This window comes from Falco biarmicus, chromosome 15 (genome assembly GCF_023638135.1).
Source record: "Falco biarmicus isolate bFalBia1 chromosome 15, bFalBia1.pri, whole genome shotgun sequence".
Lineage (NCBI taxonomy): Eukaryota > Metazoa > Chordata > Aves > Falconiformes > Falconidae > Falco > Falco biarmicus.
Window position 1 is genome coordinate 613588 of NC_079302.1, and position 15099 is coordinate 628686.

Genomic DNA, 15099 nt, shown 5'->3' on the forward strand with positions numbered 1-15099 from the left:
CCGCCCTGGGGGGAAAAATTTGCCATTTCAGTCTCTCCTTTCACTGTACCACATTCCAGAACAGCCATGACATGACCAGCTCAGGCTTGAAACCAAGTGCTGTGGCCAGCCTTCAGGGCCAGCAGGGACCGGGGGCGAGGGGAAGTGTTTTAGGGACGGACCGTGGGGGCCGGAGGGAGGGATTTGAGGGACAGACGCCGAGGAAGGCCTCATCCCTGCAGCGATGGCTCAGGCCCAGGGCAGGGCTCGCAGGGCTCTTCTCTGGATGCCACGGGGTCGATTGCAAAGGACCAGGCCGCCCCACGCAGGGAGCAGGTGCGTGCCGGGGTGCCAGGGGCCCTGCCTGGCTGTTCCCAGCCCAGCCCCGGCTGGGGCCAGCCCTGCGCTGCAGCCCTGGGGCCGAGGCGCAAGGAGCCGGGCATTGCTGAGGGTGCTGCACCCTGCCGGGCCCCGCCGCCGGCTGCCGGCTGCCCTGGGCTGCCCCTCGCTCCCCCAGCTCTGCCTGCTGCCAGCGCCGGGGGCACCGCCACGGGGCTTGCCCCCTGCCCACAGCTGCCCTGACCCACAGCTGCAGCTGTACGTGGTGCCCACATCGCACAGCTGGGGCGGGGGTGGCAGGTCTCTCTGGTGGCAGCCTGGGACTGGGGGCAAAGCCAAGCCCGTCCCTCGCTTGTGATCTTTGTGCCCAGGGAGAGCCAGTGCAGACGTGTGCTGCGCTGGGGAGTGTCCCGCGGGGAGGTGACGGCCGACTGCAGAGCAGCACTGAGACCCGCGCGACAGCAACGGCAGCCGGTGGCCGCAGAGCAGCCCAGGGGAGCTGGTTCCCTCGACGGGCCCCAAAGCAGCCTTCCTCAGCCCCTGCTTTTGGTGACATGTGGAGCAGCGCAGGGATGTCTCTCAGGCTTCCAGGCCTGAGGAGGCTTTCCTCCTCAGGGGCACTGTCAGAAATCCTGCTCCCAGGATTAAAGCACCCCTCCCCCCACGGATCCGAGGCTGTGTATCCAGCCCCCTGGAGCTGGGTACAGGTGCCCTGAGCGGTCTCTCAGGGAGGATGGGGCCCCCTGCCTGGTGGCTCTGACACAGAAATGATGAGCTGAAGCCCTGTGGTGGTGGAGGGCTGGCTCAAAGCCTCCGAGTGCCTCAGCCTCTCTGCCCAGGAGCGTTTATCTCAGGCCCTTTGCCAGGGTGTGAAGACGCATGGCGGTGTTGTCCTGGTGCCTCCATCTTGTTCTCACTTGAAGGTTGTGATGCTTGAGGTCAGGGACCACCTGAAGGCCCTGGCAGAGATCTCCAGGGACTTTGTGTTCCATTTTGTGTTGCCTTAGGGCTACAGTGTGCTGGGGTTTGGCGGCAACAAGGTTATGGTATGCCAGAGGTCAAGCAAGTTAGTGTCAAAGTGTGTTATTGTTATGGACAGAATCTGTGTTTGTTGGCCCTGTGTTCCTGGGGTTATGGCATTTTTATCTTATCTTGTGATCTGTGTGGTGGTTTTTTTTTGTGGAGAGTGCCTTTTTCAGCTTTTTTTTCCTTTGTACAGTATGGATGGGTGCCTTTGATTTGTGTACGAAGTTTCTTCTGGTTGTTTTTCTGCTGTGCTGGTGGATGGTGGTGTTTTTTCTGTCTTGAAACCATCATTACTGGTCTAATATATCTCCTGCAGGTCAGGCAGTGTCACTTCTGGCGTGGTCTGACTCATTTCTGGTGAGCTGGTAGGTAGGTGTGGAGGACTTGTGGTCCCTCCATGGAGAATGACTGCTAGAGGACTAAGAGGCAGATCTGTGGAGGGGTGAGAGGACCGCTGGCCCATAAGTAGTGACTGTCAGAGGACTAAGTGTACTTGAATTTACGTGGGCTTCCAAATTCATGGTTATTTCTCCTGCCTTGCAGAAAAGCCATGGGAAGTCACCAGCCACACGGAAGGACAAGGGGGTTCCCAAGGCTACGTGGCTTCTTGGGTTTTGCATTTGAGTAAGAAAGTCTTATCTCTACATGAGTACAACTGTGGACAGTCAATTTTGTTGACTTTAGAAATTAGGGAGCAGCACTTTTGTGCTGTGCCTCACATGGCTGCCAGGGCACGGTGAGAAACAGCAAGAGAATTCCTGCCTGGCACCTTCTCCAGGGGAGCAGTGCTGCACTTTCACAAGGTGAGCCCTGGTTCTGCATGAGTGCAGAAGGTTTTGGTCAATGTTCTCACCACAGAAAGCAGGGAGCAGAACTTTAGTGCTGACTCACATGGCTGCCCGGGAGGGGTGAGAAGCAGCAAGAGAATTCCTTTCTGGCATGTTCTCCAGGGGGGCAGGGCTGCACTTTCCCAAGATGATTTTTATTGGCTCTTAACGACTGCAACTCTGAAGGGTCAATGTTCTCACTACAGGAAGCAGGGAGCAGCACTTTTGTGCTGTGCCTCACATGGCTGCCCGGGCAGGGTGAGAAGCAGCAAGAGAATTCCTGCCTGGCATCTTCTCCAGGGGAGCCGTGCTGCACTTTGCTGAGGTGAGCTCTGGTTCTGCATGAGTGCAAAATGCTTGGGTCAAATTTCTTACCACTGAAAGCGGGGAGCAGAACTTTTGTGCTGTGCCTCACATGGCTGCCAGGGCAGGGTGAGAAGCAGCAAGAGAATTCCTGCCTGGCATCTTCTCCAGGGGAGCTGTGCTGCACTTTCCCAAGATATATTTTTTTCTTTTGGCTCTGCAGGAGTGCAAAAACTTTGGGTCCATTTTCTCATCACAGAAAGCAGGGAGAAGAACTTTTGTGCTGTTCCTCACATGGCTGCAAGTGCAGGGTAGAGAACAGCAAGAGAATTTTTTCCTGGTACCTTCTTTATGGGAGGAGTGCTGTACTTTCCCAAGGTGATTTTTTGGGCTTTTAACCATTGTAACTCTGAAGAATCAATTTTATCACCACAGAAAGCAGAGATTAGAACTTTTGTGCTGTGCCTCACATGGCTGCCAGGGCAGGGTGAGAAGCAGCAAGAGAATTCCTGCCTGGCATCTTCTCCAGGTAAGCAGCGCTGCGCTTTAAGGTGATTTTTTTTTTCTGTGCATGATTGCCAATGAAAAGAGGTCAGTTTTCTCACCACAGGAAGCAGGGAGCAGAACTTTAGTGCTGTGCCTCACATGGCTGCCAGGGCAGGGTGAGAAGCAGCAAGAGAATTCCTGCCTGGCACCTTCTCCAGGGGGACAGTGCAGCACTTTGCCAAGGTGACTCTTTGGGGCTCTGCATGATTGCCAATGTAAAGGCGTCCAATTTCTCACCACAGAGAGAAGGGTGCCGAACTTTTCTGCTGTGCCTGACGTGGCTGCAAGGACATGGTGAGAAGATCCCAGGTAGGAATTCTCTTGCTGTTTCCCACCGTGCCCTGGCAGCCATGAGAGGAACAGCACAAAAGTTCTGCTCCATGCATTCTGTTCTGAGAAATTTGACCTCTCATACTTGGAATCATTCACAGAACAAAAAAATCACCTTGGGAAAGCGCAGCGCTGCTCCCCTGGAGAAGATGCTAGGAAGGAATTGTTTTGCTGTTTCTCACCGTGCTCTGGCAGCCATGTGAGGTACAGCACAAAATTTCTGCTCCCTGCTTTCTGTGGTGAGAAAACAGACCCCTCACATTTGAAATCATGCAGAGCCAAAAAACCTCACCTTGGCAAAGTGCAGCACGGCTCCCCTGGAGAAGGTGCCAGGCAGGAATTCTCTTGCTGCTTCTCACCCTGCCCTGGCAGCCATGTGAGGCTCAGCACAAAAGCACAGCAGTACGTACTAGTAGGTACTGGAGTAAAGGGAGCGTGGGGGAGGAGGCTGGAGCTTGGCACCCTGCTCTGGCACACCTGGGTTTCCTGAGACACGTCAGGAATTGTACCCCAGCCCTGGGTATATTTCCTCATTGCTTTTCTGAGGTGATGGTAGCTGTTGTGTCCTGGCGCAGCTGGTTCCCCTGCCCAGGGTTGGGGCGTTCATGCTCTGAACCCACAGTCGAGGTGCCCGAGCCGTCTGTGCCCTGAGCCTGGAGCAGAGGGGCAGTTGCAGTCTGTCCTTAATTTCTGGGGGGGGTGAAGGGCTCTCTGAGGTGGGGAAGATGGAGCTCCCCGTGCAGCAGCCAGGGGTGGTGGCTGGAGGTGGGCTGTGTTGCGGTTGCTGTTTTGTCCTGCCCCCGCAGGAGAATGTGGCTGCTTTCTTAGTTCTGCTGCTTTCCTCCTAATGCAGGAGGCTGGTCCCTGCAGGCTCCAGGGAAGTGGGGCTCTGGAAGTGCCTAACTCTGGGGCTAGAGGGTAGGGGAAGCTGCTGGACTGGTATGGGGGCATGCAGACTGGAAGCCCTCTGGAAATAACTGGTGTGGGCATGATGAGCAGGATTAGTTTCAAGTGAAGTGAAATTATAGTTAGAAAATTGAAACAAATAATCCAGTTACTCTCAAGACCCAGTAATAAAGCACTGATACCCAGATTAGTGTTGTATCATCCCCATTAGATTTCTCTCTTAACGAATAGTTCTTTCTAGCTTTCAATCCGAGCTCCAGCTGCAGCATGCCCTTGTGTCCGTAGGACCGTGCTGTTCTCTCATGTTCCTGGCAGGGACAAAAGGAAATGTCCCTGAAACTATGAAGGGCCTGGTACCGTGAACATGCGCAATGCTGTAGCTGTTTCGGGAGTAATGAGCTGAAAGTATTGCCTCGTTTGCAGGATGTGGGTCAAACTTGAGGGGAAGGGAATGGTGGTCTTTGCATAGAATGGTGTCTAGCTGTGTACAGCAAGTCCACATGAAGAAAAATGATGTGGAACAGGAGGAAGCAGGAGGGGGTAGGATCTGTGATTTTTTACTTATTGTCAGGATGTAAAATAATTTTAGGGTAGAGCTGGGTTTGAGGCCACTGGTCTTTCAAGTCCCAGAAAAAAAAAGAGGTGGGGACATCCATCTGTTCCTTGGTCCAGTTAGCCAGAAAGGGAGGGGAAACGATTTCTCGTCCAAAGTAGTGCTTAGTAAATGCTGTACATACTCACCTTTGACTTTTGTCGGTGCTTGAGACCCACTTTCTGGGGGTGTTTTCTTTCCCTTTCTTGCACACCCACTTTTTGAGAGACAGATGGGGAGGCTGTCAGCAGGCTGGTGATAGAAGAAGGATGGCCCATGGACCTGTTAAGCCATGCTGCCTGCAGGATAAGGATGCTTGAGAGGAACTGCCATTAGGATAGCCTGAAGTGGCCAAGCTGTCACATCTGTTGTATTTCTATTTGAGCTAATTGCTCATGCGACTTTAATGGTTTCATGCTTTTATTTCTGCTGCTACAGCTTTTAATGCCTGTAGGGAGCCTAGAGTTTGGGTGTTAGTAAGTGAAAAATAAGGGCCTCGTTCTCCATGGAGAAAGGCTCTTGGGCGTGGTAATTTCATGCCTGGAAGGAGTCATATTTGCTGGATAAGTTTTGTAACCTAACCAAATTAGCTTTGAGAAACCATAGTTGTTAATCAGAGTATTGAACTCTATGGTCCCTTAGTCAAAAACATCACCAACCTCCTTGCACAAAGGATGGGTGTTTGGTTTGCAAAGTAGGAGAGCAGTCTGATTTTGATGCTTGGGGCAGCAGCGATCCCTGGGTTTAAGGTTGTTCATAATACTCTGAGCACTTAGTAGGGTCAGGCACAAAGTCACATCGGGTCAGCTGTTTTTGCAAAATGAAGCAGTGAAGTGACATTGTTCCCACCAAAAAACTTTTAAAGAGTAATAAAGGACAGTTTGGGTATTAATAGAGATTTGGATAATAATTCCAGCAAATAGTTCCAAAATACATGGCAGAGGGGGAGAAGATGAGAAGTGGCCGCAGTCTTTGATGTGTGTTTGTGGCTTGTGGGACTGCGCCCACAGCAAAAGGCTGTTTTGGAGTGTTTGTTCTGGGCTTTTACTTCTATCAGTCTTAACTCTGCCACTGAAATATGGTCTAGTTATGAAACAGGGTGGGGATGCCGGCTGCTCTCCAGTTATGAAGGAGCCACAGCCCGGAGACACAGCTGTCTCCTTTGGGTCTGCCATGGAAGGGGATGCTGGATTTTCCAAGTCCCGTTGCTGTTCCTTGCAGGTCAGCTGAGGCATGGCCACTGGAAAGCCCCGCTGGTTCACGGGGTCCTCCAGGATGGCTGGTAGATTCCCGAGCCAAGTGGTAGTGCCTCGTAAGCCGAAGCTAGCCAGAGGGACAGAGAAGCCTGCAACTGTAAGTACCTGCTGCGGCCAGGTAGGAGCTGTGTAAGGCTGGAAACTGCCCCCGCGTCCTTCCTCTGCCTGCCCCTCCTGTTGTCTGGCAGCACTGTGAAGCTGGACACCACCTCCCCGTCTCTCTGCTGCCATGCTTCTGTCGGAGGTGGTGACCATGGTGCAGTAGGGGATGGACTGTGTGCTGCTTCAGGGGAAGTCCAGAGTTGTGTCTGGATGTGCCACTGGAGCCAGTTTAAATGAACGTACCGGGCATTGCACCGGAATAGCTGAAGCGTGAGCGTGTGCTTCTCTCCGCCCCCTTTGTGTGGGCAGTAACGTTTTGTCACCTCGGGATGCTGGCCAGCGCTGCTCTGACCATACCTGCCCTCCAGGCAGCTGGGCACGTGGTGGGCTGCTCAAACTCTGCCTGAAGGTTTCGAGAGGTATGGCTGGTCCCAGATGGAGCAGGTTCCAAAACAGTTGTTCTGTCCCGTATCCCGTGTGGAGCACAGATCCAGCGCTGCAGACAGCAGCGGAGTCAGGGCAATTCCTCCTCCCCATCCTCAGACGGCCCTTTGCTGACCAGAGCTCACTTGGCTGAAGATGACCTGGTGCTGAAGCTCTGTCGAGGAGATACCTTTGCATACTTCTGTGGAGGCGTCTCGGAGGCCCAAACAGAGAAAACAAGTGCTAATTCAAAAGAGATAACTAAAACTTGGAGCCATTCCTCTCCACCTCAGTCTTGGCACAACACTGATTTTCTGCTTTCCTGACTCACCCAGCAGTGACATCTCCACATGTGTGGTGGTTGTGAGCGTTGTGCAAGGATGGAGTTAAGGGATTTCTGGTAACTCCTCCCAACCTTTTTCAAAGGTCACTGGCTCACTCCGGCCAAACTGGAAAGGAAACAAAAGCCCGAAGAGCAAAACCCCCAACATGTCACATCAAATCACGAAGGAGAAGCTAACGGGACAAAGCTACTTGTTTGGAGCATGTGTATTGCACTCTCTATCATTAATTTACTAATGGTAAATATTTCAACAGGTAATTATGGGACTTCCAGGACTATCCTAGCGGCTATGATCACAAATTATTCATCGGTGGCTCTTGAAGAAGAAAAGCCTTTCTGAATAAAGGCAGTTCTGTAGCTCTTGCTGGTGTTTTGCATTTCAGCTGACTCCCTCTGCCCTCCTGAAGGAGATGTCTCTTACCACCAAGCAGAGGCTGGCCAGCACTCGGGAGATGCGGCGACCCCAGATTATCCAGATTCTAGACATGAGCGAAGCCTCCCATCGTAAGGTAGCCTTTTCTTGCCCTTTTCCTTGCTGTTTGATGTGACGTTTGAAGAGAGCGCGTGCTTGTGACAGGCTTGCCTCCAGCTTATCTAAATGCCTTGGTGACTAAGTCCTGTTGTTGTTTCAGACTGCTGCCGGTGTGGAGTTCCTTCTGCTGGGGGAAAGGTAAAACATTTTTCCCCAGTGAGATGTTGAAGTCCTGACCTGCGCTAAGCCCCTATAAACAACCTCTGTTGAAGTTGGTGGCTTTTGCTGGAGATGAGCTACTGCGGCTAAAGCATGATACTGGGGGAAGGCTGGGACGGGCCACAAGGATGCAAGCTTGCAATTTCCCACCTTCGTGCTGAAATAGCCAGCCCTTGGTTTGGTGTAGTCTCTGTCGAACACTTGGGGTCATAGGATGCCCTCAGTGGTGGCAGCGTTGGCCTTTGAGGGCTGAGGGCCTACGGTAACTACTCAAGGTGTAGCTAAAGCAATTGCATGAATGCTTTGGGTTGGACCATCGAGTGGGACCCGTACAGGGTGTTAGATTTTTCAGGCTGCCGGGTACACAGGGGAATGGCCCTGGGCAGAGGGGAGTGGGTGTGCTTTATCTGGATCAATGTTTATTTACACGTGTGTTTAAAGCTGCTTTTCTTACAGATCTGCTTAGTATAACACACGTTCCAAAGGGGTAGATGACTGAGGTAGGCTGTTGAGTGGAAAACTGCCAGCGAGAGACCTGTAGCAAATTGGTTAAGGATTGCCCTAGACAGCGCGTGAGGTTGGGAACGCCTCGGACGAGCGCACACAGAACCGGCCGTGTGCTGTGGCCGCTGGCTTCAGCACGACCCTGACTCCTGTGGAGAAGCAGGAGACGTGCCTGTGTCTTGTGAGTGTGAAGAGTTCAGCTGGAAGGGGGGAGGCAGAGCAGGGAGGAGTTTTCTCAAAGTAACGCCTCGGCGCTGTAAGCATTTGCTGTTTCTGTATGTTTTCAGACCTGCTTCTGTAGTGGTATTAAAGAAACTGGCAATAATAGAATATAATGAAGCATCCATTTAAAGCTCGTGGGAAAAGGAGATGCCAAGTCCAGCCTTACTCAGATTGCCCAGTGATGCTGGGAAAGTACCTGGAACTTACCACCTCATCTGTCGCTTTCTTAACGGCGGTGTTCCTTTCTGGCCTGTCTTCTCTTCTTCCTGGTTTCTGGGCTGTGTGTCAAAAAAGAGATTTGAGGATGTGTTGGGCTCGGTCTCTGTGTCTCAAAGTAAAGATGATCCCCAAACTGTTTCCCATGGGGTCTCCTGTAAATTCTTGGCTTTCCCTTGCTCCACGAGTGCTTACAGCTCTTGCAGTGAGTGCTCTGGAGCTGTGTGACCGTGTTAGCCCAGGGCTCTGCCGGAGGTAAGTGCTGCCTTGCCTGTTGGAGAAGGAGACCTGGAGAAACACCTGCCAAAAGAGCTGCTCGCTTGAGCCTGCTCAGTGTGGCCCAGAAACTTTTGATCTGCTCAGAACACAGGTGGGTGAGCTTCTGTTCCCCTAGCGTGAGCTGGGCAGGCGTACTCACCAAGGGACTGTCCTTCGCTGGAGGCCAGTGTTGTATTCTCTCACCGATGAGTCTTTCTCCCCGCGGCTGAAACTCTCTGCTCTCTTTTGCATCTCCAGTTCTCGGCAGTTGCCCCGGAACAGAGCTTGTTCCGGCCTTTCCCATCAGAGGTGGTATTTCAGAGCTACGTCCCCGATGAGGTCTATGAAGTGCCACTGATTCTGAGGAACGTGGACAAGGTAAGTGCTGGGATGTGGAAGTTTAACCCTGTGCTGGAACTGGAGAGCAGTGTCATCCGCGCGGTGCACAGCATAGCCAGTCGCCTGCTGCAGCACAGCGCATCCAGAATAAAACGTCTCACCGCCTTTATTTTGCAAGACGGTGGAAATCTTGCCATGCTGAGGTTTCTCCCCCTGGTTTTGGCTGTGTGTTGGTGGTACCTAGCTGAAAGGAGCTTTTCTGGTCAGCACCTTTCCCCGTGGCAGCCCTGCACGGGTGGGAATGTTGGGGGCTGTACAGTTCTTCCCTGCCCTCGTGCTTTCCCTCGAGTGTGCACCGCGTCCTGGTGGCTCCGTGGTTAATCTCAGTTTCCACAGGGCACCTCTGCCTCTGGGTGAGCTGCACAGAGAGCTGAACGGGCTGTCAGAGCTCGGGGTGGGGTCTTCTCCACTTTATGCTGGAGTAAGTTATAATTAGTGGTAACAGCGCTTCAGGAAAGGTGTTTTGAAACAGCAGTGGAAGCAGGCTGATTTAGCAGCAGCAGCGGGAGGCCATTAGGTGCCCCTTCAGGCTCCTGCTAAGCTTAGTTGGGTTCTGCTCAGGTTTTCCTGAGACAACGTGATGCTCTGCTTCCCCTTTGGAGAGCCACGGCCTGTTTGGAGTAAAGTGCCCTCAAAGGTCTCCACCTTTACTTGAAAAAAACGATCATTTTGAGACTTCCCAAGAAAGGTGAGAATGGAAAAGCTGAAAAATGTCAGCAGTTTTGTTCCACTGTCAGGAGGGAAATTGGGACCTTTTGAACTTCAGCTGGGGAAACGTTTGCTGGAATGAGGCATGTGCCAAGGGCAAGCTGGTGGGAAAAGGCAGGAGGGAGGAAAGGAGCTGAGCTCGGTGTTCTCTCCCTGCGCACTTTCATACACGCAGGGGTTTCTCTTGATACGTAGCAGTAAGTGCACGGGCAGTAGAGACAGGTCAGAAAGAGGGGTGTAATTAAGGATACTCTTCTGTAATGAAGAGGAAGAGGTATGCGTGAGGGCAGGGTGGGATGGGAAGATGGAAGTGTGCACAAGAGACGGTGAATTCGCCTCCTTTCCAAATTTCCCTGTTGGGGAGGGCAAACAGGTGGACAACAAAAAAAAGCTGTCGAGGCATACTGCAGGTGGAAGAACAGCAAGTCCAAGTATCTCCTGAGATAACAGGTTGTGACAGGGATGTGGGTGAAAATGGAAGACCCTTTGGCAAGGAAGGATGCGGGTGTGCTCCCTCAGTTATTCCGGGAGAGTACTGCACCATTCCTGGTCTGGCATTTAACTTGGGAACATTGATAAGATGCAGCATGTGTGCCTGCACCCGGGGGATGCCACTGGTGTGATCTGCGCTGAATTTTGGGCAGTCTTTGCTGTAGGTATCCTCGTCCCTGATTAAAATGTGCCTCAGTCCTCAGTTTCTCTCTTCCTACTCTCTGCTTCATTCCCACTGAGTCTTTGGCTTCACCTGCTCCATTATCCATGCAGCACTTCAAAATGTTTATCTTTGCCAAGTACCAGCCAACAGGCAAACAGTTAATTTGCTCTATTCATGCTTCCTCAAGTGGAAAAGATCATCTGCATTAACATTTCTGCCATTCCCAGTAAATGATAATAAACTTGTACTGTGTAAAGCTGCACCTTGGGATTTATGTGCCCTGTGAAGGGGGAGGCAATGTGTGAACTGTGGTTTTTTTCCCAAAACAATGTAGTTTTGAAGCTAGTTAGAGCTCAACCACTGGAGAGCATGGGTGTAAAAGTAAGATAAGCTCCAGGAAAATCTTTGGTATGTTTTAAATATAGAAAGACAGAGAGGATAATCCTGCGAGGGTGTTATATTCTAAATTGGTTGGCTTTTGGCGATGTCCTGGAGAAAAGCAACGTTGTGCTCCGTCTCAAGTTTTTCGTGCCAGTTGCCCACATTCCTCTGAATCATACTGAGTTACACTGCATGGTAGCCTGAAGTTGTCTGCCCCATAAAAATCCAGCTGACAGCAAAATATATTCCGCATAGAGGCTCTGTAATCATGCAGCTACAGAAGTGCTGTACTATATACTTCCTGCTCTTACCTGTGTTGTAAAAATTGCTTTTCTATTTTCAGGCTGTTCCTCAGCACCCTCAGATGTTCTGGGTGGCTTTTGCTGAAGGTCTGAGCCACACGTGCTCCCCTTCTAAGGGACATGGTGACCAAAATGCTTGTCTGCACTGTGAAGTTGGCTCCTGGAACTCGCCGCCCCAGGACATTGCTGCGTTCCAAGGGCGTTTGGAGAGTTCAGGACTGCCTTGGCCACGGGTTACCAGGCTCGGGTGGGTGGTGCAGAGTGAGCCTCCATTTTTTCCAAGCCTCATGTGGGGTTGTTGTTGATCCGTGAAGCTGCCCACCAGTCCAAATCACCTGCTTCAGACTTTGAGATTTGGCGCTCAGGGGTTGCTCTCTATGTGCTAGGAAAATGCCTGTGTGCTGTCTGTGTGCTGGTGGTGCCCCAGAGGGCAGAACCGTGCAGCAGGGTGCCTGCAGGGACTGCTGGGGGTGGGCAGGGGTCCCCAGGGATCTGGCTTGCCTGCACTGGCAGCTGCCTGGCTACAGTCACAGGCAGCAGGAGCCTCCGGAGAGCAGAGGTTGGCTTTTAATAATGAAACCACCACCAGGCAGTGCCAGTCATGTATCTCGGGGCAGAAAATGCCTTTGAGGCCCCTAGTTGATAGGCACAGCCTGGGGGGTCGCCTGGCTTTCCATCACTTGGCCAGGTTGCTGGCTCTCATCCTCTGCATCAGCCTTTCCTTGTAGCATATTGTGCTTCTCCCTTGCTTCTTTCCAGCTCCCTTTGGATTTTCCCAGCCATCTCTCTGTTTCTGGGGTTGTCTCTTTGTCTTCCTGTGTTTCCTCCTTTTGCTCTTCATTTGCTGCTTTTATTCCCAGTAAGGCCACAGTATCCGTGGTCTCCTCTTGCTGGTCTGCCTACATGGCTGTAGCACTGCAGCTTGACTGCCCCGCTCAAACCCAGCACGTTAAAGTGAATTTCTTCCTTCCGCCAGGATTAACACGTACTGTTTGGCGTTCAGATAATACATGCCCCTTCTAGGGGCATGTCTGCCTGGATGTGTACGGGCAGAAGCCAGCAGATTCTCTGGGCTTATTGAATACACGGGTGACTTGATTCAGATATTATACCGCCGTGCTGCTGGTGTCTTCCCTGCTTGGCCCTTCCTTCATCGCCCTGCTGCCTCTGGCCTCGAGCTGTCTTGCCCAGGCAGAAGGGATTAATGTTCACTCTTATGTGTTACGTGCATGTACCTCCAGAGCTAAAAGTGCTTTGTGAAGGTGGTATCACCAGGTCTCTTCTCCTCCTGTTTCCACAAGCTGCAAGATCATACTTTCCTCTCTTTTCTGCAGGTTCCTGGGCTGGTGAAGGTCATCTTGGAGAGCTCACCTTATTTCAAGCTGATCAGCCACCATGCTGTGTGCCGCAAGGTACTGCCTGGCATGCTTGCGACTTTCCGCATCGTTTTCTCCCCTGATGAGAACAAGGTGAGACTGGAGGTCCCGAGAGATGTGTGCCTTCAGTGGGAGGTGAACCTGCGGGGCTGGGTTCAGAACAGGGCATCTGCTGTGGCTTTTGAGGCACTGTCCTGGTTTCGGTGGCATTGCACTGGATCTGCAGCTGGGGGAAACTTTTCCTGTGGTGAAGATGATGCTGTCATAGGCTGGAGGCTCTTCTATGCTTCAGACTGTGATTATCCTTCGGTGCTGGAACGTTTAATGCCATGTCTGTTGGCTTCAGGGATAAGAGTGCACTGTGTGGTGGGGTGGCCTCTCATGGTGTTGGTTTCTAGTATCTGACCATTGCTGCATAATTACGGGTTTGCTCTGATAATTATAAATACAAAAGCCTGTTTGCATAAATACAAACCTGTTGTTTGGAGGACCCAAAGCTGAGCCTGATCAGAGTGAGGACCACCACCTTTGAAAACTGGAGTCGGTTCTTGAATGCGTATCGTGTTGGCCGCGGTAGTGAGACGGTGGAACGCTCTGAAGCCGGCACTTTTCTTGCACACCGGTTATAGCCCATGCCGTGCTGCGAGGTTTGCTCTAGGCTGTGGTCAGGCAGCCTGCAGCTGGTCACCTCCTGGCTGGCAGCACCATGCGATGCCACCGCAGCAGGGACTGACGAGCTGTGCGTTCCCTCCCCGTGCTTTCCTGGGCGTTTTCAGGGGAAGGCGCACGTGGGACAGTAGGGAAATGGCAGGGAGGGGTGCTGATAAGGTGTTTAGCCATCGCACCTCTCTACTCGATGTTAGGGGCTTAATTATGATGGAAAACGCTAGGGGAATGGCTAGATCCAGAGAGCTTTCCCCTTTCCCATCTGGCAACCAGTTCCCTGCCTCACCCTGGGCTGGAGCGAAGGTGATGCTTTTTCATACCCTCTGTGTTCCAGCCTTGCCGCTGTGCTGCCCCTGAGAATACTTGCCCACCTGTGCTCCAGCTGTGATTCTAGGGGAGAAGATGCGCTGTGCTCGTGGCAGGGAGCCAGCCTGGCCCAGACACGCTGAGCTCCAGATGTCTTTAACCAGCAGGAGGCTGGTGTGCTGCAGAGGACTGAGGCATCTGGAGCGCACACAGGAGTGAAGGGGCAGGTAGCATCTGCAGGCAGAGTGTTAGCCTGGAGCCTTTGGGCAGTCACGCTGGTGTGGCTGTGCCTGCGTGCATGGGGCTGTGGTTGCTGTGTCAGCTGGCACCTATTCCCTGCCCCGTGTGCCGTGCTTTTGCTCGGAGGTTGGAACGTCGGTGCTGTGGCCCTGGCAAGTCTGGCACTGTGCCGTGATGTGAAGGGGCGGCGGTGTTACCTGGAGGCTTGTTAACGCAAAAGGGTTTGGTACCTGGCATGGAAGGGAGGAAGCCCTGCAGGGGAACACAGACAGACAGGCTGACTCTTTGCACCAGCACTCTGCTGCCTCTTGGCACAGTTCTTTGCGTGACTTTGTGGGTGATGCAAGGTGAGGGGGTCGCTCTGAGCCAGCTGGTGTTTCTGCACCAGGCCAGAGGTGCAGGCTCTCTTTGGGCACAGCTAGTCTCTCATCTTCCGTTTGCTGCTTAGACTTAGTTGAACACCCTGTCCTATCCTCAAACAGCATGGCTGTAGCAAACTAGAGAGGAAATGCCCTGTGGTGCCTGGCTCCCCATGCTTGTGAAATGATCTGTTGCTTTGGGGAGGGACTGAGAAATTGTTTTACATCATTCGTATGGAAGGTTAAAATGATGTTGGCCTAGGGCAGTTCTCCATACTGCCCAAGTGACATAAGAGCTTAATCTCACCGAGGTAGGCTTTGCAGGGGACACTGCTTCCTTTAAAATGTGATTGATTAGTATTCATGAGCATTCATTTTTGGGATGGAAGTAAATCGGTTCCCATGAAGGGCAAAGAGCTGCTCTTAACTACAGAGAAGCAGCAGAGCAACACATGAACATCAGCCCAAATAGAAGTAGGGTGAGATAACTCCCAGGAACACTCATGTCCAGAACTTTGTCCCTTGTCTTGCCCTTGAACTGGTGAGTGCGTGGCATTAGGGAGCTGTGCCAGCGAGGTCCTCTGCACAGCTTGAGCGACACCCTGGCGGTTTCTGCCGACCTGGGTTTTGTGCTCCTTGCAGGGCACTGGGAGAGGGATGTGGGCTGCTTGGTGAGGAGCACGTGGGGATTATACAACAGAACCAGAACGTTGTACAAATCGGACTTTTTGTCTCATACTTGATGGAGTGTGATTCAGCAAAGTGCCGGAGTGCTGTCGCTCAGCTAGAAATGCATCAGTAGCATGGTCAGGATGTGCAGAGCACCTTGAAAAGCCCTTAGCCA

At 52.3% G+C, this 15099-nt stretch overlaps 1 pseudogene; it reads left to right on the forward strand.

Moving 5' to 3' along the window:
• The first annotated feature begins 6087 nt into the window (after positions 1-6087).
• Positions 6088-15099, forward strand: part of LOC130159446 (hydrocephalus-inducing protein homolog) — a 64133-nt pseudogene continuing 55121 nt past the window's right edge.